Raw genomic sequence first — 24,279 nt, 5'->3', positions numbered from 1 at the left:
AAAAAAAAAAAAAAAAAAATTATCATCTAGACACAGACCCTATACTGTCCACAGAAATTAACTCCAAATGGATCAAAAACCTAAATCTAAAATTCAAAATTGTAAAATTTCTAGAAAGTAATGAAAAGACAACCACAGACTTGGAGAAAAGTTTTGTAGCACACATACTTGATAAAGGCCTTGTATCTAAAATAAATACACACACATACACACACACACACACACACACACACACACACACACACAAACTCTTAAAACTAAAAAAAATAGGAAAACAGAACAAAACAATTTCAAAATGGCAAAGATCCAATATATGACCAAAGAAGATATGCAGATGGCAAAATATATACAAAAAGGTGCTCAACATCATTTGTAACTGGAGAATTGCAAATTAAAACAACAAGAGCTATCACTATGCACATTAAAATGGTTAAAATCTAAAAGACTGACAATATCAGGTGCTGGCAAAATGTGGAGCAACAGGAACTCTCATTTGTTACCAGAACAATACAGCCACTTTGGAAGACAGTTTGGCAGTTTCTTACAAGACTAAACATGGTCTTATCAAATGATCCAGCAACCAAGTTCCAAGGTATTTACCCAATTGATTGGCAAACTTATGTTCACACAAAAATGTGCACGTGAATGTTTATAGCAGCTTCACAATAACCCCAGATTGGAAGGAAACAAGATACCCTTCAACAGATAAATGGGCAAACTGTGGTATATTCATAAAATGGAATGTTATTCTGTGAAATTAAGCTATGAAAAGACATGGATGAACCTTAAATTTAAATTGCTAATTACAAGAAGGCAATCTGAAAAAGCTACACACCACATGATTCCACTTATATAACATTTTAGAAAAGGCAAAATTATATACAGTGAAAACTGCAGTGGTTGCAAGCAGTTTGGAGGGGAGGGAAGAGAGCTGAATAGGTGAAACCCAGGTTTTTTAAGGCAATGAAAGTATTAAAAACTGTGTGATACTGTGATGGCAGACATATGACATTGTCATTTGCCAAAACATATAGAACTTCATAGCACAAAGAGTAAACCTTAAGGTAGGCAAGTTTAAAAAAAAAAAAACATTTAGGAGATCTTAGAAAGGACTGCAGACTGTGATAAGAGAAATTGAATTACAAATATATGACACAACCTCACTGTAGAGGATGGGGAAAATGGTGCTGACCTAGCAACTTTGGAATGATTTGAGTCCATATTACTAGAGACAAAAGGAACTGCATATAATCACTGAACTCTACTAAATGAAATTGTTTTTCATGGGGGTATAAATCTACAAATCTGATACTCCCATCCATGTATACTGGAACTGAACAATTAAGAAAATGAGTGATTGATGGTGGGAACCAAGTATCTCAATGTTGGAGTGGGATTTTATGGATAAGTAAGAGAGGCTAGAATAATCTATGGTGTGATGATTAGAACTGGAAACATCAGTGTGTGCTCACGTTTAGCTTAATATAAATAAAGGGGTTACATATAGAAATATTTATAGGTGTGTGTCTACACATGGGTTACTATTCATATATATCTACTTCCTTACTCTGTGAGAGATCCTAGAAGCAAAGACATTCCAATAGCAAGGAATACACCCAGCTCCCATATCCTGGTTTCTATTATCATTCTGCAATAAAAGGAACCAGTGCTCCTTGAAGAAATGGTTCATTGTAAGACTGGGGCAGGAAATACAGAAGATGGTCCTGAAGCATTTTGTAGTACCAGAGGTAAAGAAGTGCTCCAAAAAAAATCGATCGGGGGTGTGTAGTATCCAAAGACGGAATAATTTAAGGAACAGGATAAATGAAGTAGTGTTGGATTATAACCCAAAGTGGAAAATGAATATCCATGAGTTCATACTAATATGAATAAAGGATTAGATAAGGAAGTAAATAAATAAAGGGAAAGAGACAAATCTCCCATGAAGAATTCCAAACAATTTATGTGGATACTTCACCCTCAGAGAGGGAGAGGATAAATCCTGACTTCTCACCTGTGGGCTGGGCCTGGGGACTTCCTTCCAAAGAGTACAGTATGGAAAAGAGGGAAAAAAGAATAATTTGCAATGGAGAAACCTGACAAACATCACCTCAGCCAGATAATCAACGACATAAATCCCCAGTCTAATCATGAAGGAAAACATAAGACAAATTGTTATATAGGGACATTCTGCAAAACACCTGACAGGTACTCCTCAAAGTTGTCAAGGTCATCAAAAACAACGAAAGTCTGAGGAACTCTCACTGCCAAGAGGAGCCTAAGGAGACATGACACCTGAACACAATGTGGTGTCCTGGGCAGTAAATGGACATTAATTAAATCAGAGGAAATCTGAATAAACTAAGGGTTTTAGTTAATGGTAATCTATCAATATTCATTCACTAACTGTAACAAATGAACTAGATTGTTAGATGTCAATAATGGGGGGAATTGGGTATGGTGTTTACGGTAGGTCTCTGTACTATTTTTATAATTTTTCTATAAATCTGAAACTCTTCTAAAGCATAGTCTACTTATAAAAGAACAGTAACACGAATAATATAAAGAATGGGTTTTGTATTTGGGCTTACAGAAACTACTTGTTTATAGAAATCAAATTCAGATGATAACTTAATTACCTGACTCTTCAGTTGACTTGATACCTTTAGATCAGCCTAGTGACTATAGGGCAGACCTCAGAGATATTGCAGGTTTGGTTCTAGACCACAGCCATAAAGCAAATATTGCAGTCAAATGAGTCACATGAATTTCTTTTGGTTTCCCAGTGTGTATAAAAGTTGTGTTTATACTACACCATTGTCTATTAACGGTGCAATAGCATTATGTCTAGAAAAACAATGTACAGACCTTAACTTAAAAATATTTTATTGTTAAAAATGCTAGCCATCACCTGAGCCTTCAGTGGGCCATAGTAGTAACATCAAAGATCACTGATCACAGACCACCATAACAAATATAATAATGAAAAATTTATTATTTGAATACTGAAATGTTGCTAGAATTTTAAAAATGTGACACAGAGACACAAAATGTGCAAATGCTGTTGGAAAAATGGCACCATTAGACTTACTCCATGCAGGATTGCCACAAACTTTTAATTTGTAAAACAAAACAAAACAAACAAACAAAAAAACCCTCAATATCTGGGAAGCACAATAAAACGAGGTATGCCCACACTTAGAAAAAAATTAAGTCAAAGGGGGTCATTATCTAAGTTATTCATGAGAATGATCAACTAGTGAGGAAGAAAGTCCGAACCTGAATTATCCTAATTGATTATCCACAGCTGTTGAATTCATCAAGAAATGACTGGGTTTCTTTTGCTTTCAATTCTCTTCTGAATATGTGGTGATTCAGCCTAACCCCCCTGCCCCCATCAGAGACATTCCAGTTGAGCTCACCCGACAGCCGTGACTCTGGCTTTTGCTGACCAATCACACTCTTGCCCAGTGACATGGACATATACTCACAGCATGGCTGTCTTGAACCCCTGAAGGTAATGATTCCTTGTGAGAAGGAAAATGAATTTAACAGGACTCTAGCCAGTGCCACTGAACACATTAGCCTCAGGCTCTAAGGAGCCCACTAAGCCAGATGCCCAGTTACCATGACTTCCATAGGCTGTAGACAACAACTTGGGATTTACAATGCCAAAAGTCAGGTTAGCCTTTCTTCTTCCTGCTACGTATCTTTCAAACTGGTGTTCCATCCCCGGGATGCTCCCCCTAAATAATACAGTTCCTAGGCTACACCAGGACAGACTCTGAGACACCATTGTTTTGTACACAGATGTGAGGTACCCAAAGGCAAAGTGATCTGAGATTTCCTGAACTAGCCATGCTGGACTCATTTTTTCCAGTCACTTTCTACTAAAGCCAAAAAACCTTACCAGAGTTCCCTCAGGGTCTCTAATTGCCCTGGTGGCTTTGGTAATTGCTCTGGACTCTTTCCGCTAAAGAGTAAACAATGATGTGTCCTTTTAGATTTCCCACATCCTCTTAATCCAAACTTTCTTCAAATAAGTACGTACAGAAGAGACAAAGACCCTGATAATTTGCATAATAGAGGGTTCTTTTCCACATAGTGTCAAGTGTTTGGGGTGTTTGTTTTAATAATGTAATTTTCCTCCTATTCTGTACCCTTTACCCAAGAAATCAGAGAATTCACATTGGTTTAGATTCATAGAAGAATGTAAAGGACTGAGTTGAATGTCTCAGGCAACTGGTAATATCATATGTAAGATCCTTAAAGGCCCTAATATCCATCCCCCTGCCTAGATAAACCTAGATACCCTTTGTCAACTAATGGCCATCTACTCTCAGAAATGCTACTTGGTATACTGTATACACCCTGAGTCAAAGTTTCCTCTTCTGCATTGGCCCTCCTAAATGTCTTCCATATAGATAAAAAGCACCTAGATGTAGGCAAGACATTTTTCAGCAGTGCCTCCTTGTCATTTTCTACTGGATTTGTTGATAAGGGTCTTTATCCCTGGTTTTAAAAAAAAAAAAAAGAACATTTAACTTCCTGCCTGATCAAACATACTCTGCACTGTCAAACTCCTTGTCAGCTAGACCAGGCACCAGTCCTGGAGGCAAAAATATAATGAATTTGTGTATCTAAAGAAGGTGGAATAGAAGGGAGAAGAAGGGGGTTAGGTAAGAAAAGCAGGAAGCTCTCAAGTAGAAATGCTCTGATCCTGCCTCTCTGTTTCCAGTACCTCTGGGGGTGACAATGTGCAGAATGAGCAGTGAACATTGAGCGGCCCTGGGGACAGATAGACCATGATGAGGGTGCCCACGCTACCACTTATTGGCTGTGTTATTTGGGACAAATAACTTTTCTAAAACTAAGTTTCCTCATTTGTAAAATGGTAAGAATAATAATTATCGCAGGCTTGTTAAGAAGATTAAAGATGGTAATGTGAGCAAAGTGCCAGATAAATGGTTAAATGCTTAGTGTATACTCACTGTTACTTTTTTCCCAGCTTTATTGAGATATAATTGACATACAACATTGTGTAAGTTTGATAATTGTTACTTGTGTATAACAGAGTACAGGTGGCTTCAGTGTTATTCATTTGTTGGTTGGTTGATTTGACTGTATCACTCCCCCCAAAATTGTGTTCTCATATTTGTCATATTTAGTTCAAAATCTAAGGAAAGCAAGTTTTTTCTTCTATGGTTTTGTGTTAATCTGCTTGAGCTGCCATAACAAAATACCACCCACTGGGTGACTTAAAGAATAGACTTTTTTTTCTCTCATAGTCTGGAGGCTAGAAATCCATGATCAAGGTGGTAGCAAATTTGGTTTCTACAGAGAGCCCTCTTCTTGGCCTAGAGATGGCTGCCTTTGTGCTATGTGAATGCATGCTCCGGCGTCTCTGTTTATAAAGATAGGGATTCTAGCAGAAAAAGGCTCCACCGTTTGTTCATCTTAGTTACTTCTTTAGAGAACCCATCTCCAAAGACAGCCTCACTGGGACACAAGGTTTCAACATATGAAATGGGGGGGCGGGGAGGGGCGGGGGGGGATAGGGACCCAAACATTTAATCCATAGCACGTTTTCTATTATTTATTGCTCTCAAAAAAAAAAAAGGAATCATTTGAATAATGGCAAGAGTTACTGTATTTGTCTGCATAATGAATTAGGAAAGTAGAAAAAATCAGGACTCTCCTAATCAAACAACTATTTAAATGCCTACTTTTGTGCCCTGACTGCAGTAACAGTCCCAATTTGTTCATCCTTCCTGTGTCCATGCTTTTGGCCGTGTCCTCTTACACTGACTCTGGGCTTAGCCATGTGACTTCTTTTGGCCCATAGGACATTAGTAGACGTGATGCAAGCAGAGTCATAACAAGGGCTTGTACACTGAAGCTTGTCTGCTTTCTGAACTTGGAACCCAGATACCATGGGAACAAGGCCAGGCTACCCCGCTGGTTAAGGGCCCACCTGAAGGAGAGCTGAGGCACCTCAGCTATCACGCAGTCCTCAGCTATCTAAACTATTCACTGCAGAGGCATGAATGAACCCCAGCTTCGATCAGCCACACCTGGCACAGATAATCCGTACTATCAAGACAGCCCAGCCTATATTGCTGATCCCCAGAATCATTAGCTAAATAATTTTTGTTGTTTGAAAATACTAAGTTTCAAGTTGGTTTGCTACACAGCAATAGCAAACTCATACATCTACAAAGTACTCAGCACTATGCTATGCCCTTTCGGAAGTGCAGAAAAATTTAAAATGTAATTATAAGCAAGAAGAAAAGACACAGACATATGGTATATATATTGCAACTATTAATAAGGAGATTAATAATTCAAACTTTAGTTGAATGTAATATGATAAGATGAATACCAAGGTGTGAGAAAGTTATGCATAACCTAGAAATCGTTATGTAATTCTAGCATTTTGCATCTCATTTAGAATTAAAAGCTCATGAGAATGAATAATGGGGGGACAAGATATCAGGAACATTTATTTTGTATCCAAGAAAATTCTCTCTTTCTGGTTCAATTTATGGTTTGGGAAACGAGTCAGATCACTTTTTCTTTTATCCAAAAGTTTTGCCCATTCCTTGAAATTACATATGATGACATAATACAAGTCCAACTTGGCAAAACAGAGAATTTGCAACTCAAGTCTGGTTTCTCTTCAATTTTCATTTCCCCCAGGTCCCATTCATATTTCTTAGAGACACTTTCCCTTGTGACCCAATCTAATTTGATTCCCTACTACATCTCCTCCACCAAGAGCATCTAAAGCTATTTTGCAGAGATCTTATAAATAATGCTTTGACAATATTTAAAAGATAATATTCAGGGGAAAAAAAGCTTGGAAAGGGGGAACGGAAAAAAAAGGCTCTTTTCAGGACAGTGTCTCCGATTATGCCTGGATGTTACCAACCAATCTGAGTGATCTATTTTCCCAACTGATTTGACAGAACTGACCTGTTATTTTGACTTTATATAGAAACAAGCCACAATGAAATGAAAAGGGAAGGAGAAAACTGGCCAGTCAGAACGAAGTTCTGGAGATGGAGGACACCTCTTGAGAGGGCTGATTTTTGATGAAAAAGAAAAATGACAAAACGAAGGATAATTGTCCAGGTACTGTACTCCACGGTCACTTTTTATAGAGCTGGAACTTTGTAGAAGGATCTGACATCTGGGAAATGGCTATTCTTTGACATTCAGTTAAAGAATTTCTAAAATCCTCTTTCCTTCTTCCTCTGCGTCCTCCTGGTCCTGTAAGTCTCTTCCCAGTGGCCTTACTGCCTATCATGCTCTCTTTGCTCTAGCCTTTAACTGATAACCTTGTATTAGTTTGCCAGGACTACCACAACACAATACGAAAGACTGGGTGGCTTAAACAGCCACAGTCTTTTTGCTCACAGTTCTGGAGGCTAGAAGTGGAAGATCAAAGTGTCAACAGGAGTGATTTCTTCTGATGGCCCCTCTTTTTGGCTTGTAGATGACCATCTTCTCCCTGTGTCTTTACATGGTTTTCCTTCTGTGTGTTTATGTGTCCTAATCTCCTCTTCTTATAAGGAAACCAACCAGTCATACTGGATTAGTGCCCACCCTAATGACCGTAATTTACCTCTTTAAAGACTCTATTTTCAAGCACAGTCACACTGTGAAGTACTGGAGGTTAGGAGTTTAACATATGAATTTTGGGAAGACACAGTTCGGTGCATAATACACCTTAGGGTCCTTTACTTCAGAGACCTATTTACATTACACTTTACTTCTTCAACCTTAAATCCATTTCATTCATTCCATAACTGTATAAGTGGGATGAAAACACTTCCAGGTTAAACATGCATATCAATCGATTTCAAGACGCATCTCAATTCAGAAATGTGAAATGAAAGGAAAAATATTGTCTTAGAAGAAATATGGTGATAGACAACTTTGAAAACTAAGAAATTCCTGCAATATTCAAAGAACCGGATCTCTAAGGGTTAGAATTAAATTAAAACCATTATGGTCCATGACAGAGGGGTGGGAACACGGCACCCCATTTGATGATCCATTTAGACCAGTTAGGTACACATTCTAAACACTCCTACCATCACAGAGGAGCTTTCCCATGGTTTGGATAGGGAGTGAGGGAGGGAGCCGGGGAACTGTTCATACGCCCCCAAAGTTCTTTCATTAAGGAATAGAACACCGTACGTTGACCAGGCTTTTTCTGTAGACCCTTCATTTTCAGCCCCTACAGGGCTCTAGTTCCCCCTCAGAGTAAACACATAAATATCAAGTGGGCAACCAATAAATTTTGACTGACTGCTTTGGTACCATCATTTCAGGGATATTAACACAGGAGAGAGATGAATGCCAAATCGCCTCCATCTTTGTTTCTGAGGATGAGGATGTGTAAGTGTGTTCCCTTTAATCCTACGACCACTTCTAATTGAAGGAAAAGTTCCCAGTAAGAAGAGCCACCTCCCAGGGGTACATATGAAACCAAAATTCACAGTCTCTTTCAAATACTTCTCCTCTCTCTACTTCAGCGCTTCAGCCCCAAGTAAATAACTTTAACATTCAAAGTGAGCATTAAACGTTGAACAGATCAAAACTGAATTCTAAATGCTTATGTTGACTAATGTCCCCAAGACTGTTAGGACAGCCTCCGCCTTGCCCTGTGCTCTCCTTGAGGCACTTCCACTGATCTCCCAAATTCTGCCACAAATTTCACCTTACTTCTTGTTTCCTTCGTGACCATTGCTAATGAATGAGGACAGGTAAATATAAAAAATCAATTTATTCTTTCCCACCCAGAGCATTTCCTTGTTTCTGCAGTTTCTGTCTAAAATAACCTTATTTGAAAGTCATCTTAAAAGGGTGTCACTCTTATTTTGATGTCTCTAACCACATAACCCAGGCTGCCCCGTAACTGTTTTTCTTCGGTGAACTGATCAAAAGTCGCCTGTCTAATTATATCATCTGGGAAGCAGGCAGAGGCCTTGGAGGGGAGCAAGCACCGTTCATACCAATTTGGCTTCAGCTACTACATCGCCACTCTGCAAAGAGGTTAATTCTTTGGATGCTGACCAAAAAGAAACAAGAGGGAAAACCAACACAAGCAAGACAAACAGGCTGCTATTCCTGGATCCATAAAAATATACCTTTGGAAGTGGTTTAGCGAGGAGAAAAATATTTTTTAATTCCCACCACAACATTTGTCAGTATAATGTCTTCCTGAATAAACAGTGCTCTGTTGGAACTATATGAGACAAGAAGCTTTCCAGCTAAATGACATTTTTTGTTATCAAGGTTATCTATCCAAGTAGATTGTTTGATCACTCGCACCTCCGGGTTTAAGGCAGAGGCATACCTTGTGCCCATACATTCCTTCATTTTTAAGAGAAGGGCCACAGGGACAAATCATAAGATATTTAAGTGCTGGGAAACTTCTCAGCCTGAGTATTCTTTCTCAGGAGTCAGCTTTCTCCACCAGGGCTTCTATTCATGTGGGATGTAATGTTATTTCATTTTCCTCTGGTCATCTTACATCCCTGGAGAGAGCTTGACTCATGATATAATTATAGGCTGGGCCGGTTCCCGCTGAGAGTCACTCCAGACTGCCACCAGCCTGCCCCACGCGGATCTTCCACTCCAATGCCAAAGAGCATGAACTCTGCCAGAAACAGAGTGACACTTTTTGCAGGATCGTTCATGATTAGGTTCTCAGGAAGCAGTTTGCAGTGGCTGTCCTCTTTCCTTCTAGGGAGACAGTGAGCCTGGAGGTTAGTGACTCACTGGAGAACCAGCCGATTTGTGGTCTCTGGGGCTGGTCGGAATTCTCTTTGGTGGTTCATAAAATGGTTCCTGGAGGACGTATTTTCAGATGTTTGGGAATTTAAGCTTATTTCACAGAAAATATGAATTTTGTCATTCAAGTCACGGCATAGTCTTGTATAAGGTCATGTTGGGGATAATTGTGGCAGCCCACTCCTACTCAATGATTTTTTACCTGCCCCTAATTCTACTCATCCTGGATAGAGGTCAATCAGGGCTGTGGAATCCCAGCTCTAGAGGTACATGGGGAAATCATTTCTAGCTGTTTGATTTCACATAAGTAAACAGTTTTCTCACTTTTTGTAATCCTTCCAGAGCTGGAAGCTCCCTAACTACCCATTTGAGAGCTACAGCAGAATGTTATCTCCCTGCATTTAATATCTTTTTCTTTTCCTGTGCCCACCACAAACTTAGACTCTTTCCATTGGGTCTAGTTTCCTCGGCTCCAAGGTTCATATCAGATCTCTTGCCTTCTTGACCCCCAATCCAATTTTCACATTCCTCATTATTTTCTTTATCATAGCACCCAGTTCTTCCTTCACAGCTCTTATCATTATTTGTAATTATATATTTATTTTGTGTGCTTATTTGCTTAAAGTCTTTGTCCTTCTACTAGGTCGCAAATTTCATGAGCAAAGACACATCCATTTGTTTTAAATTTCACTACTATTAAACGCAGGATTTCACATAGAACCCCTAGAACCTGTCACAGACTTAGTTTTTAATATACATTAGTTATAATTAACATTATTATTTCATCATCATCATTCATTGATTAAATAAGTTTTTCAGCATCCTAGCAACTAAATTTTTCATGCTGCTGAAAACCGTAACCACTCCCCCTCCCCCATTTTTTCCAATTTTTCTCTTAGGCTTATTTCCATATGTACCATGAAAGATCCTGGATTTTTTCTAAAGGAAAAACCGTTAAGGAAAGTAGTCCATATATTTTTTTCTGTCATTTTGCGGTTGGATTCTCCTCACGGCCATATGGTCATGGGGTTGATCCAAATTGCTTTTTCCTCAGAAGGTCTCAGAAGCTTCATATTCAGAGTGCAATGGCATCAAGAGCACCCAAAACACTACATCATAATGAGTGAGTTAAAAAAATGGGCAGAAGATCTAAATAGACATTTCTCCAAAGAAGACATATAGGTGGTCAACAGGCATATGAAAAGATGTTTGACATTGCTAATTATTAGAGAAATGCAAATCAAAACTACAATGAGGTATCACCTCATTCCAGTTTGAATGGCCATCATCAAAAAGTTTACAAATAATAAATGCTGGAGAGGGTGTGGAGAAAAGGGAACCCTCCTACACTGTTGGTGGAGATGTAAATTGGTGCAGCCACTATGGAGAACAGTACGGAGGTTCCTTAAAAAAGTAAAGAAAGAGCTACCGTATGATCCTGCAATCCTACTCCTGGGCATATATATGGAGAAAACTATAATTCAAAAAGATACATTCACTCCAATGTTCATAGCAGCACCATTTACAATAGCCAAGACATGGAAGCAACCTAAATGTCCATCGACAGAAGAATGGGTAAAGAACATGAGATATATATTTCATGTCTATATATATCTGGATCACTGTGCTATACACCTGAAACTAACACAAAATTGTAAATCAATTATACTTCAATTTAAAAAAAATCATTTTTACCCGAAAACGATCTCGCTGATTTGGCTAGAAAGCATTCCACTGGGTGACCCAATGTTGCTACTGGCCGAGCCTAGGCCATGGGCACTCAGTAAGAAAACAAGTCAAATCCTCAGAAATAAGGGTAATTTCAGCCTAACTCATCTCCTTCTGGGGAAGGCAGGCTGGGAGTTACGGGGGAGGACCTGCTGCCTGAATGCGATGTGTTTCCACACCCTCCACTCTTGGGCAACCCTATGCTAATTCACATTTCTTCTGAAACACTTCCCACCAAGGCCACCGAAGGAAGGGGCCCCACCGAAGGAAGGGGCCGTGTGGTGCGCTCATCCCAACTGGCTGCCCCAGGCACAGCTCTTAAGTCTTCTCACCTGCCTATTTCTGAGCAAGTACTGAAAAAGCTCTCTTCTTGGAGTTAAGATACCTGAGCTTTCATCTCAGCTCTGCCACTCGTGAATTGTACATGCTTGAATAAGGCTTTCGCTTCTCTGAGGTTCAGACACTATAACTATAAAATGAGGATACTAACTTGTAGAGTTATGGCGATCACTTCAATAATAATAATTATGCTAATAACAACAGCCATAAAGTTTCTGAAAGCACAGTGCTTAACACTTCGTAGGATCTTCTTTAAGTATTTATAGGATCTGTTGAAACCAAGTTACCCAGGGTAATTCTTAAGCTTATTGAAATGCAATTTTTTAAAAATATTTTTATCAATATCATCAAATATTTTTTTGAACTATCATTCCTACCAAAGCATTGGGAATGCAATTAAGAAAACTGTTCTGTCCTTAAAGAGCTTCTGATTTAGTCAAGGACACACTACAGAAAGATTATGCAGTGCATAGCAATAGAAAGTAAAGTGCATTGAGCGTCAGATGAATGGCTTGAAAAACACATGCGTCAAATATCACAGACAGCAACTATTCCTAAGACTGGAGCAATTGTAGGAATTTCTGGGAAGAAGTAACTCATCACTTTTGTTTCAGTTATACTTTTCTGTGTAACAAACCTCTCCAAAATTTAGCAGCTCAAGAAAAATGATTTAGTTTTTTTTTTTTTCATGATTCTGTGAGTTGGTTGGGATATCATTTTGCTAATCTCCTCTAAGCTGACTCCTGAAGCTGCATTCAACTGGAAAGCCTGCTGTGCTAGCCAGTTGAATGCCAATGGTTGTTGACTGGGGGATCTTGGTTCTTGTCTATGTGACCTCAATCCTCCATTTAGGCTCCCTGCTGTCCTTACTTGGAGGTCTCAGAATAGCATCCCAAGAGGGTGAAAGTAGAAGCTGCAAGGTCTCTTGAGGCTCAGGCTGCAAAACTCACAAGATATCGTTTCCACTTCAGAATTCTAGTCAGATTTAAGGGTGGAGAAAAGTAGCAAAGCCGCATTGCAAAGAGGCATGCGTACTGGGATAAGAATCAGTGACCATTAAAAAATCTATCAGACCTTAGGTTTGTAAATATCTGTGTATAAATTTGCCTTTTGTCACTATACTGGCAATCTCTTCAGGGCAGGTAAGATATCTTATTAACTGTTTGCAGTGACTACAATAGAGTCTAGGACAGAGCAAGATCTCAGTAAAGGTTTGCAAAGTATAAGCAGATATATTATTACATGTATGCATACTAACAGTGTAATAATAAAAATAGTTTTGCTGACTTCCAAATCTGGTATAAGAGAGTAGCAAACTAGAGCGATCTTCCCAACTTAAACAATTAAATAAGTGGAAAGATGCATGAAATAGTTGTCTTCAGACAATAGGCAGTACAGGATAGTGATCCCCGGAAGAAGGGAAACGAACAAGGTGAGCCCTACAGATGCTCCAGATTATTACCTGTAAAGAGTTTCCAAGGTGTAGTGCAGGGAGGGAAGAGCCAAACAGAGCCTGCTGGTGCCCTGAGTTGAGAAGACAGACTTCCAAGTTAGAGGAGTCCAAAGGGGCTGGAATTCACAGAGAAGAGTACCAAACAAAGAAAGAGAAAACATTGCTCAGAGAAAGAGAACCCTGGACATCTGTAGATTCCCTTGAGTCTTTGGCTGAGGATGGATCTATAGAAATTTATGAAGAAACTACCAAGACCAGGGAAAGAACAGGCAGAATAAACCCCAGAGCTCACACAAAACTAGGAATAGATAGTGGTTCCACCGGCTAGTTTAACATGTCAATCTGTCAATTCAGATGTGTTGTATGCAGAGTTTGCTATGGGATAAACTGTGCCCCCTCCAAAATTCATATACTTAAATCCTAACCCCAACTACCTTAAGTGTGACTGCATTTGAGATAGAGCTGATTAAGTTAAACTGAGGCGTTTGGGGTGGACTCTAATCCAGTATGACTGGTGTCCTTATAAGAAGAGGAAATTTCAGAATTCTCTGGCTGTCCAGTGGTTAGGAGTCCACGCTTTCACTGCTGAGGGCACAGTTTCGAGCGCTAGTCATGGAACTAAGATCCCACAAGCCGCGACATGGCCAAAAAGAAAAAAAATAAAAGAGGAAATATGGACACACACAAGACACTATGGATGTACATGCACAAGGGAAAAACCACGTGAGGACACAGCAAGAAGGCAGCCATCTGCAAGCCAAGGGGAGAGAGAGATCAGAGGAACCCAACCCTGCTGATACTTTGATCTTGGACTTCCAACCTCCAGAACTGCAAGAAAATTAATTTCTGTTGTTTAAGTGACTCAGTCTGTGCTATTTTGTTATGGTACCCCTAGCAATCGAATGTAGACCTCAGAACATATGAGGCATATGAGGGTCCTCAGAAGAGTATTGAGTCAGAAGTGGGTCCAACTTAGCCATGGGCTGAAATCTGTTCTGGATCCAACTAACAAAGCTTCAAGGCAAGCCACAAACTATTTCCACATAACTTAAGCAGATCCCAGTACAAAACTCAAAAATATTTAAAGGGATACAAAAAAAAAACAAAAACAAAAAAGAAAGAAATTTAGTACCCAACAATGTAAGGTTCACAAGTCTGGCATCCATTAAAAAATTGCCAGGCATGCAGAAAAACAGGGAAATAAAATCCATAGTGAGGAAAATAGTCAGTAGAAACAGACCGAGAAAGGGCACAGATAAAGGAATCACTAGATGAAAACAGTTATTATAAAAAAAACTCCATATGTTTAAAATGGTAGCGGAAAGCAGCAGCCTGATAAGGATAGTTATGGAAAACTTTTATGAGGATATTTAGGAAGGTTATGGAACATAATTGTGGAAAGATCGCTCTAGAAGATATTTTAAAAGCTGCACAATGAAGTTCTAAAATGAAAAATACAACATTCTAGGTGGAAAATATACTGGATGGAATTAACAGCAGATCATACACTGGAGAAGAAAATGAACAAACTATCAGTGAGAGGTAGGACAACATGAAACCACCAAATATATGTACAATCAGAGTCTCAAGAAAAAGAGAAAGGAATAAAGAAAAAAATCTGAAGAAATAATAACTAAAACTTTTCCAAATTTGATGCAATTATAAACACAGAGAGCTAAGGAATTCAGAAAATGCTCAGCAGAAGAGAAATGAAGAATAATTATGCCAACACATGTCATAATCAAATTCTTTAAAATGAATAATAAAGTGAAAATATTTTTTAAAATCATAGAAAAAGACACATTACATACTGAGGAGAAAAGATAATAAAGCAACAGGTTTAAAATGCTGGAGGGTTGGGGCCTCTATAAACCTAAAATTCTATACTTAGAAAAAATGTCTTTCAAAAATAAACACAAAATAGACATTATTAGACTTAAAAAATCTCTAGAAATTCATCACCTGAATACTATATTACAAGAAACGTGAAAGAAAGTCCTTCAGGCAGAAACAGAAGGATAGCAGCCAGAACTCTGAATGTATACAAAGGAATGGAGAACACCAGAAATGCAAAATATATGTTTAAATATAAATGATTCTTTGTTATTTTCTAAACCACTTTTTTTTTAATTGTGGTATAGTTGCTTTACAATGTTATGTTAGTTTCTGCTGTACAATGAAGTGAATCAGCTATATGTATACATATATCCCCTACCTCTTGGACCTCCCTCCCCACTCCATCCCACCCCTCTAGGTCATCACAGAGCGCTGAGCTGAGCTCACTGTGCTATACAGCAGTTTCCCACTAGCTATCTGTTTTACACATGGTAGCGTATGTATACATGTCAACTCCAAGCTCCCAATTCATCCCAACCCCCCCAAAACCACTTTTTAAATTAGCTATTTAAAACAAAAATCATTTAAAAATGTATCATTGAGCTTACAGCCTATGAAGTAAAATGTGTGACAATGATAATACTAAGGTAAAAAAGAGAGAAATGGAAGAATACTTTTATGAAATTCTTATACTTTATGTAATATAGTATAATATCACCTGAAGGTAAACTATTAATAGCTAAAGATACATATAACAAACTACAAAGTAACCACCAAAAGTATTTTTGGAAGGCATAATGTAAAAGCCAATAGAGAAGATGAAATGGAATCATAAAAAATGTGCAACTAATCCAAAATAAGGCAAAAAAGAGGAAAAGGGAGGGAGAAGTTCATGAGACAAATAGAAAATAAACAGCAATCATATCAATAATCACATTAAATATAAATGATCTAAACACAACAATGAAAAGTCAGAGGTTATCAGATTGGAAAATAAACAAACAGATGCAAAACAAAAAAGAAAGCCGAACTACTTGCTAACTACAAGAAATGAAATTAAATATAAAGACACAGATATTAAACATAAAGATGCAGATAGGTTAAAAGTAAAAGGATAGAAAGAGATCCATCATTCTAGTATTAAAGAAAATGGAAATGCCTACATCAATATCAGACAAAGTAGATTTCTGGTAAGAAATATTATAAAAGATAAAGAGGGTTATTTCATAGTAAGAAAGCAGTCAATTTATCAAAAGTACATGTCAGTCTTAAAGGTTCATGCAGCTAGTAATAGAGATTCAAAATATGTGAAGCAGAAACCCAGAGAAGCGAAAAGAGAAATAAATGAATTCACAAATACAGTCAGATAATTTAACACCTCTCTCAATAAATGATAGGAAAAAAATGAGTAAGAAAGACAACATTATCAAACAACTTTATCTAATTGACATTTGTGGAACATTATCCAACATCAGCAAAATATGTTCTTTCCAAAAGCACCCAGAACATTTATCAAGATCAACCATATTCTAAGCCATAAGACAAGTCTCAATAAACTTAAAAATATTCAAATCACACAAAGTATGTTCTCTGACCATAATGGAATGAAATTAAATATAAGTAACAGAAATATCTTTGGAAAATCTCCCAGTATTTAAAAACTAAACAATACACTTTTATATAACCCAATGGTCAAAGGAAGAATCAACAGAAAATTAGAAAGTGTTTTGAATGGAATAAAAATGAAAACAAGACATATCTTATTTGTGAGGGAATAACTACAATAATACTTAAAGGAAAATGTATAGCTTTAAATGCTTATATTAGAAAAGAAGACTGGTCTCAAATCAGTGATCCTAATGTCCACCTTAAGGGACAAGGAAAAGAAGAGCAAATACAAAAAAATAATAATAAAAGAGCAGAAATCAATGAAGTAGAAAGCAGGAAAAAGATATTAAAATTCATTAAATCAAAGCTGGTTCCTTGAGAAGATAAACAAATTTGATAAACATCTAGGGGAAAAGTGAGAAAATATAAGCTACCAGCATTAGAAACAGGGAACATCAATCACTACAGTACCTACAAGATAATAAAAGAATATTCACAGGCAAATACTAGCAATCAAGAAAATAATTTTAAGATGTAAATTTTTCCTAAATTAATAACTAGATCCAACATAATCACAATCAAAATCCCAACAGGCCATTGTGTACAAATTGACAAGCTGATTCTAAAATTTGTATGGAAAGTTAAAGGACATAGAATAACTAAAAAGTTTTGAAACAAAGTTGGAATACCTTATTTTAAGGTATTTGCTTTTTTAAAAATAACTACCTTATTTTAAGACTAGATATAAATCTATAGTAATCAAGACAGGATGATATCTGCAGCAGCAAATAGATCAAATAGAGAGTCTATGGGCACACCATTGTAAAAATTAACTCAAACTGAGTCATAGAACTAGATGTAAAAGTCCAAACTATAAAATTTCCAGAAGAAAACAAATGAGAAAAGCTTGGTGACCTTAGATTTGGCAAAGGTTTCTAAAATAAGCATAAAAGACACCATCTGTAATATGGTGATATCAGTAATTTATAATATATATTTATAATTTATAACATAAATAACAAGTTGGATTTCCTAAAAATTAAAAACTATTGTTCTTTAAAAGACACCGTTATGAAAATATAAAGCAAGCTACAGACTGGGAGACAAGACTTGTGAATCTTATATCCAATTAAGGACGGGTATCTAGACTGTATAAAGAACACTTATAACTCAAAAATAAAAATGCAAAAACCCAACGTTTTTAATGGGCAAAAGATTTGAACAGATACTACACCAAGGAAGATATATAAATGGATAATAAACATATGAAAATGTAAATTAAAATGACACTGCTACACATCCACTAAAATTCTTTTTTAATTCACCATACCAAGTGTTAGCAAGAATGTGGAGGAACTGAAACTTTCATACACTGCCGATAGGAATTTAGAAAATGTAAAATTGTACAATCACTTTGGAAAACATTTTGGCAGTTTCTTAAACAGTTAAACATTCATTACTCAGACATTCTAGTCCTAAACATTTATCTAAGAGAAGTTAAAAAGAGATAACCACACAAAGACTTGTACATGAATGTTCATACTAGTTTTGTTTGTAATAGCCCAAAACTGGAAACAACCAAAATGTCTATCAACAGCTGAATGGATAAATAGGTAGTGGTACATCCGTACAATGCAGTACTACACAGCAATAAAAGTGAACTCTTGATATACACAAAAATATAGATGGATACATCTTAAAATAATTATGCTGAGTTGAAGAAATCCAGTTACAAAGGAGTGCATGCTATATGATTCCATTTAAATAAAACTCTAGAAAATACCAACTACTCTATATTGACAGAAAGCAGACCAGTGTGTCTGCTGGATCCAGGAACTCTAGGGAGGAAAGGATGAATTACAAAGCACCTGGGAGTAATGAATATGTTTATTACCTTAATTATGGCAATGGTTTCATGGGAGTATTCATATGTCAAACTCATCAAATTATACACTCAAAATGCAGTTTATTGTATACCAATTATAACTAAATAAAAATTCAAAATTTAATAATATTAGTACCTAATAATTATTTAGAGCCTACTTTGAGATAGATCAGCATTTCTCAATCTTTTAAAATCTCAGGACCTTTTTATGCTTTTAAAAGTTATTAACTATCCCCAAAGACCTTTTGTTTATGTGAGTTTTATCTATCAATATTTACCATATTAGAAATTAAAACTGAAAATTTTGAAAATGTTTAAACAATATAAAAATAATAATAAACTCATTTCTATGAAGAAATAATTTCTACCACATAGAGTTGTGAAAAGAATTAAATACAGCAGAGTGCCTAGGACATGGGATGGCTCAATAGATGGTAGTTATCAATATGTAATTCCATACAATAAATAATTAAGAAATGTATTATAACTTGCTCTCCTGTATAATCAAAAGTGATGCTAGTGACATAGTAGCTACCTGTCTACGTGTGACTGAAATAAACACATAGCATAGAACCCAAATCCTTTTGTATATATAGACTTAGAAATGACCTTAAATATAGATGAAACATCATAAGCGACCCCCAAGCAAAACTTATCATATATCCTTGTGTTTATAAGAACATAACATATAATTTTTTCCAAGGCATTATGAGTCAATGGGAAATTAACAGATTATTAGACAATGGTGTACAAAATAAATAGCCAATAAGGCAGAAAAAAATCAACCTCAGCTCACACACAAAAATAAGTTTGAATGTTTATAAGTGAAAACACACAAAAAAGTTCTATAAGGAAGGGAATTCTAAATTTAAAAACAGGGGGAAAACTTATAAAGAAAAATAATTCAAATTTTACCAAAAATTTAAATTTTTATTAAAAAATAAATTAAATTTTACAAAAAAAGCAAATTGCCCTAAGTAAAAATTCATAAGATAAACAAATAATCCACAAACATATAGCCTGTGTATCTTTAGTATAAAATAAACTTATGCAAAATGTTTAAAACAAAGAACTGAAACAATGATTCACATGATTTGCAAATGAGAAAAAAAAATTCTCAGCCTCGGTATCAAGCATAAATGTATGTGTACAAATTTCAGACAAAGATATACAATTTTCTTTTCCAGAAAGGAATTTCTTTATGTCAATAACACTTTCTAAGGTGATACCAGGGAGTGTGAATATACACTAAAGAGTCTCTACAAGCATCAGAAACTCAATTCCAACCAATTTAACAAAAAAAAAAAGAAAGAAAGAAAGAAAGAAAAAGACAGGGAGGTGAGAAGGAAGAAAAAGAAATTAATTTTTTGGCTCATATAAGAGAGAAATATAGGAGTAGTGCCAGCTGGTTTTAGTCATTGGTGGACCCCAGTGGTCCCACCTAGTAATCAGGGTTCAGCTCTTTCCACTCCTTCCCTCAGCTCTGCTCTCCCCTGTTGTGGATCCATTCTCAGGCTGGTTGTCTCCATGTGCTAGGAAATGTGATCAACTGTGGCTCCGGTATACCTGGTCCTCTTCATAGCTCACAATTTTGAAGGAAAAAAGAGAAACTCTCCTAAAAACAAAACAAAACAACTGTGATGGCCCAGCTTGCGTAATATACTGACCCAGGATGAATTGCTGTGTTGTTGTTGTTTTCTGTTTTGAGAAGCCAGGGAACAAGTACTGTAATTGGTGTCCTTCCTGATAGAGATGGCCACGTGTAATGGCCACCCCACGTGAATCACAGGTGAGAGGGAGAGCAAGTTCTCAAAAGGAAAAGATACTAGAGAAATACCTTAGAACAGACATTTTCCTATAGTAGAAGTCAAGTGGATACAACTTTCTGGAAAGCAATTGAAAATATGTATCAAGAACTTTAAAATGTGCCTATACTTTAATCTAGCACAAGCCTGAATCTCCTTGAAGACAGGGATCATATTTTATTTATGTTTTGAATCACCAGCCCCAAGAACATTAATATGAAAGAAGAAAGCAGTAAATAATGAATAAGGAAACAAGCAGATAATTCCTCTTCTTGGACTCTATTTTAGGGAAATCAAGCAAAACCGGTACAAGGATTTAAACACAAAAATGTTTATTGCACCCAAAACGACAAACAAGGGATGCATTAGGTAAACTATAATGGCAGTTAAAAATAATGTTTACCAATAATTTAACTGACATGTGAAATGCTTATTACATATGTTAAATCAAAACTACAGGATAAAAATATATACTATGTATGTTAATATGAATATATAATATATATTCATATACTAGGAGAAAATACACAAAAATATTTGTACTGGTCATTTCTGCATATATGGGTGTTTTTAAATTTATTTCTGTTTCTTCCATATTTTCAACTTTCCAAAGCTAGTATGTGCTATTTTAAAAACCAGAACAACAACAAAGACCTCATTAAAAAGTAATTGACAGGGACTTCCCTGGCGAGCCAGTGGTTAAGACTCCACGCTTCCACAGGGGGCACGGATTCGATCCCAGGTTGGAGAACTAAGATCCCGCATGACGGATGGCGCGTTCCAAAAAGAGAAAAGTAGTTGACAAGACAGCTGCTCTTCATAGCAGTATGATTTGAGGGTCACCATACCAAGAGATGGGTGCCCAGGTCTCACTGGAGATGACCCAGGTGGGGTGCTATTTTCAGAACAACTCCCAGGGACAAAGGGGTTCAGGGCTATGGATCAAAGTGGGAGGAAGGTTACTCAAGTATGCATGACATGTGTTCTGAAGTGGGAAATCAGAATTTTAAAGGAACTGAATGCAGAATGAAAAAAAAACAATAAAATAGGTCAGATATAAAAGTCAAGGAATTATAAAAAGATAGAATTTCATAGGTTCTACAGGGCTGGAAGGTATCATTTCTGAAAGAGGTCACTGTAGGCTAACATGGTGGTGCCCCCAAAGGCAAACTCAACTGCGTGGTCCGCTTTTCCATAGACTGAAATGACATACATGAGGGCTGGTGGGGGAGGGGGTGTGTACATGTTGCTTGTCTGAAGGAAGGATGGAGATTTACTCCCTGGGGACATGGAAGAAGTAAAACAAAGATGTGCCTTTGCTTTGGGGTAAGTCTCTGCACCCCTACTGCACCTCCACACACAGACCACAGTATGGTTTTGGCTGAGAGAGCACATACTTTTGCACAACCTGGTTCCGTAACCAGAACTTTCTTCGTTCCCGTCTTCATCTAGTTAATTCCTGCTCAAACTCCAGACTCAGTACTGTTGTCACATCCCAGCCCTTCCTGAGCAGGCCAAATGCATGGTGATGTGCCCTGCCACATAGTTTACTGTCACAGAATTTGCCTCACTTGCAATTTACATTTCTTTAGGATGACTTGATTAATGTCAGCCTCTTCTGCAGACTGCAAATTCCATTGTACTCCTGGTGCCCAGTACACTGCCTAGAACACAAAAAACCTGCAACAAAAAATGAAAAATAAAAAAACGAATTTTGAATAAGTGAAGGTAGAAAAGAACCACTTTAAGTACAGGTGCACAGTTCCTTCATGGAAGATTCCAAGAGCAGTCATAGTGGCAGGTGGCCATCCTCAAGGAGCCAAGAGGCAGCAGGTGACAAGGCACTCCAAGAGAAAGAGAACATGGAACTTTGGAGGCATCCCAGACTCCATAGAAAAATTACCAAGTGAGAGAAAGTACACCCATGTAGCAACTCAACCCCTGTGCATTAACAGTACACACAACCCAAGATCGATGTTGGCAAAGCCTCTTGTTTCTATAATCAAATGAGTCCTGCCCACAGTGTGAAATGGAAATCAGACTTATCGTTGAGTTGACTCTGCTGCCTTCTTTTATTCACACTTCTTTACTCTACTCCCTTACTTTACTGCCCAGGATCCCCATACTTTTTCTTCTCTTACACAAAACCCTAAGTTCTGGGGCATCTTATTCTGTCCTATGAAGAAATGGAATTTCTCAGGACCTTTGCACTGTATAGTAGGAGGCTCCAAGGATGAATCCCAGAAGTCTCATAAGGTGGTCAGATTCAGGAGTACCTGCCAATTAGTTCTGCTTCTGCCTATTCCATTGGAGCCAAGTTCCTCAAACATACACATTTGTGTGGGATTCTATAGGGACTGTTTTTGAAATCTTATCTTCTTGATTCTTGGTCCTTGAAAGAGAAAAAAAAAAAAAAAGGAGAAGAAGGATGAGAAGAAGAAAATAGTGAAAGTGGCTAAATTGTGTTTTGCCCTGGCCAATCACTCAATTAGTCACTAAGGGTGATTGTCATGGTGATGGTGATAATTTTGATGAGGAAGAGAAGGATGAAGGGCAGGAGGTAAATGATAAGGACAACAGGTATCAATCTGCAAACCTCACCATAGTGTCATCTCTAGGCTGCTTACCAGGTACTGCAGGCAAAGCCTTCATCAAAGGCTGAGTAAAAAGGTTATTATCGTGACAAATCTCAGATGAAAATATTGAAACTGTCTTATTCAAAAAAACTACTGGGCTTCCCTGGTGGCTCAGTGGTTGAGAGTCCGCCTGCCAGTGCAGGGGACGCGGGTACGTGCCCCGGTCTGGGAAGATCCCACATGCCGCAGAGCGGCTGGGCCCATGAGCCATGGCCGCTGAGCCTGCGCGTCTGAAGCCTTTGCTCCACAACGGGAGAGGCCACAGCAGTGAGAGGCCCACGTACTGGAAAAAAAAAAAAAAAACTACTATAGGGACTTCCTTTTCATTCTTGGGCAACATCACATGTTCTGATTTCAGGAATGCTCATGTCATCCATCCTGTTGCCTGGAGCAAAACTCTGTCTTATGGATGCCTTTTCTAGGTTGGCTTCTATATTCCCTTCTATAACTGGATGCTGAACTTCTGGAAAATCACATGTGAGATTCAATTCCTTTAGACAAGCATGTGAGTTTCTACTACCCAGAAATAGGTTAAAACTGAAGCTGAACTTGTTGATATCTGTGGGTGTTTTTACCCTGTTTTAAGTTAAGCCTCAACTTGGACTTCATAAACCTGGTCACTGGGTACCTTTTAAGTCCTTCCACTGAAAACAAAAGATTCAACCTGGTTGAGGCAGCCTAACTAGCTTAACTAATACTTGCTTCTTGCATAATCTCTGATGTTTAAAACCCTGTGGACAAATAACAGGAATTGAAAGAAATATGGGAAAAGCCCACAAAGGCAGTGGAATCCATGTCATAACTCAGGTCAGTGTTGGGCTCCAAACTCACTCCTTTGGAATGAAACAGAACACAGAATACAGAAAATTGGCTATTTACCCTCCAAATTTATTTTGTTTTTATTGACTTGAATATAAAAGCCAAAAAAAGCAGCCACCCAAATTTTTAACCTTGTGAATGTACGTTGCACCAATTTTAGGTACTCTGCCTAATGTGCCAGTATCAATGGAGAAAAACAGTCATAAGAGGAAAAATGAAAACACATTAAAACATGAAAATATCTCTTTGCAAGCAATCTCTTTACTTAGTAGAAGCCACAACTTTATGGCTTTTTCAGCAGAGACAGCAGTGAATTTTTTAATTCTCTTTTTCCTCTGGGGCATTAAAGCCACACTATAAAGCAGT

Source organism: Tursiops truncatus, chromosome 1 (genome assembly GCF_011762595.2).
Source record: "Tursiops truncatus isolate mTurTru1 chromosome 1, mTurTru1.mat.Y, whole genome shotgun sequence".
NCBI classification, from domain to species: Eukaryota; Metazoa; Chordata; class Mammalia; order Artiodactyla; family Delphinidae; genus Tursiops; species Tursiops truncatus.
The sequence above is the reverse complement of the archived record's forward strand: the minus strand, read 5'-3'. Positions refer to the sequence as shown.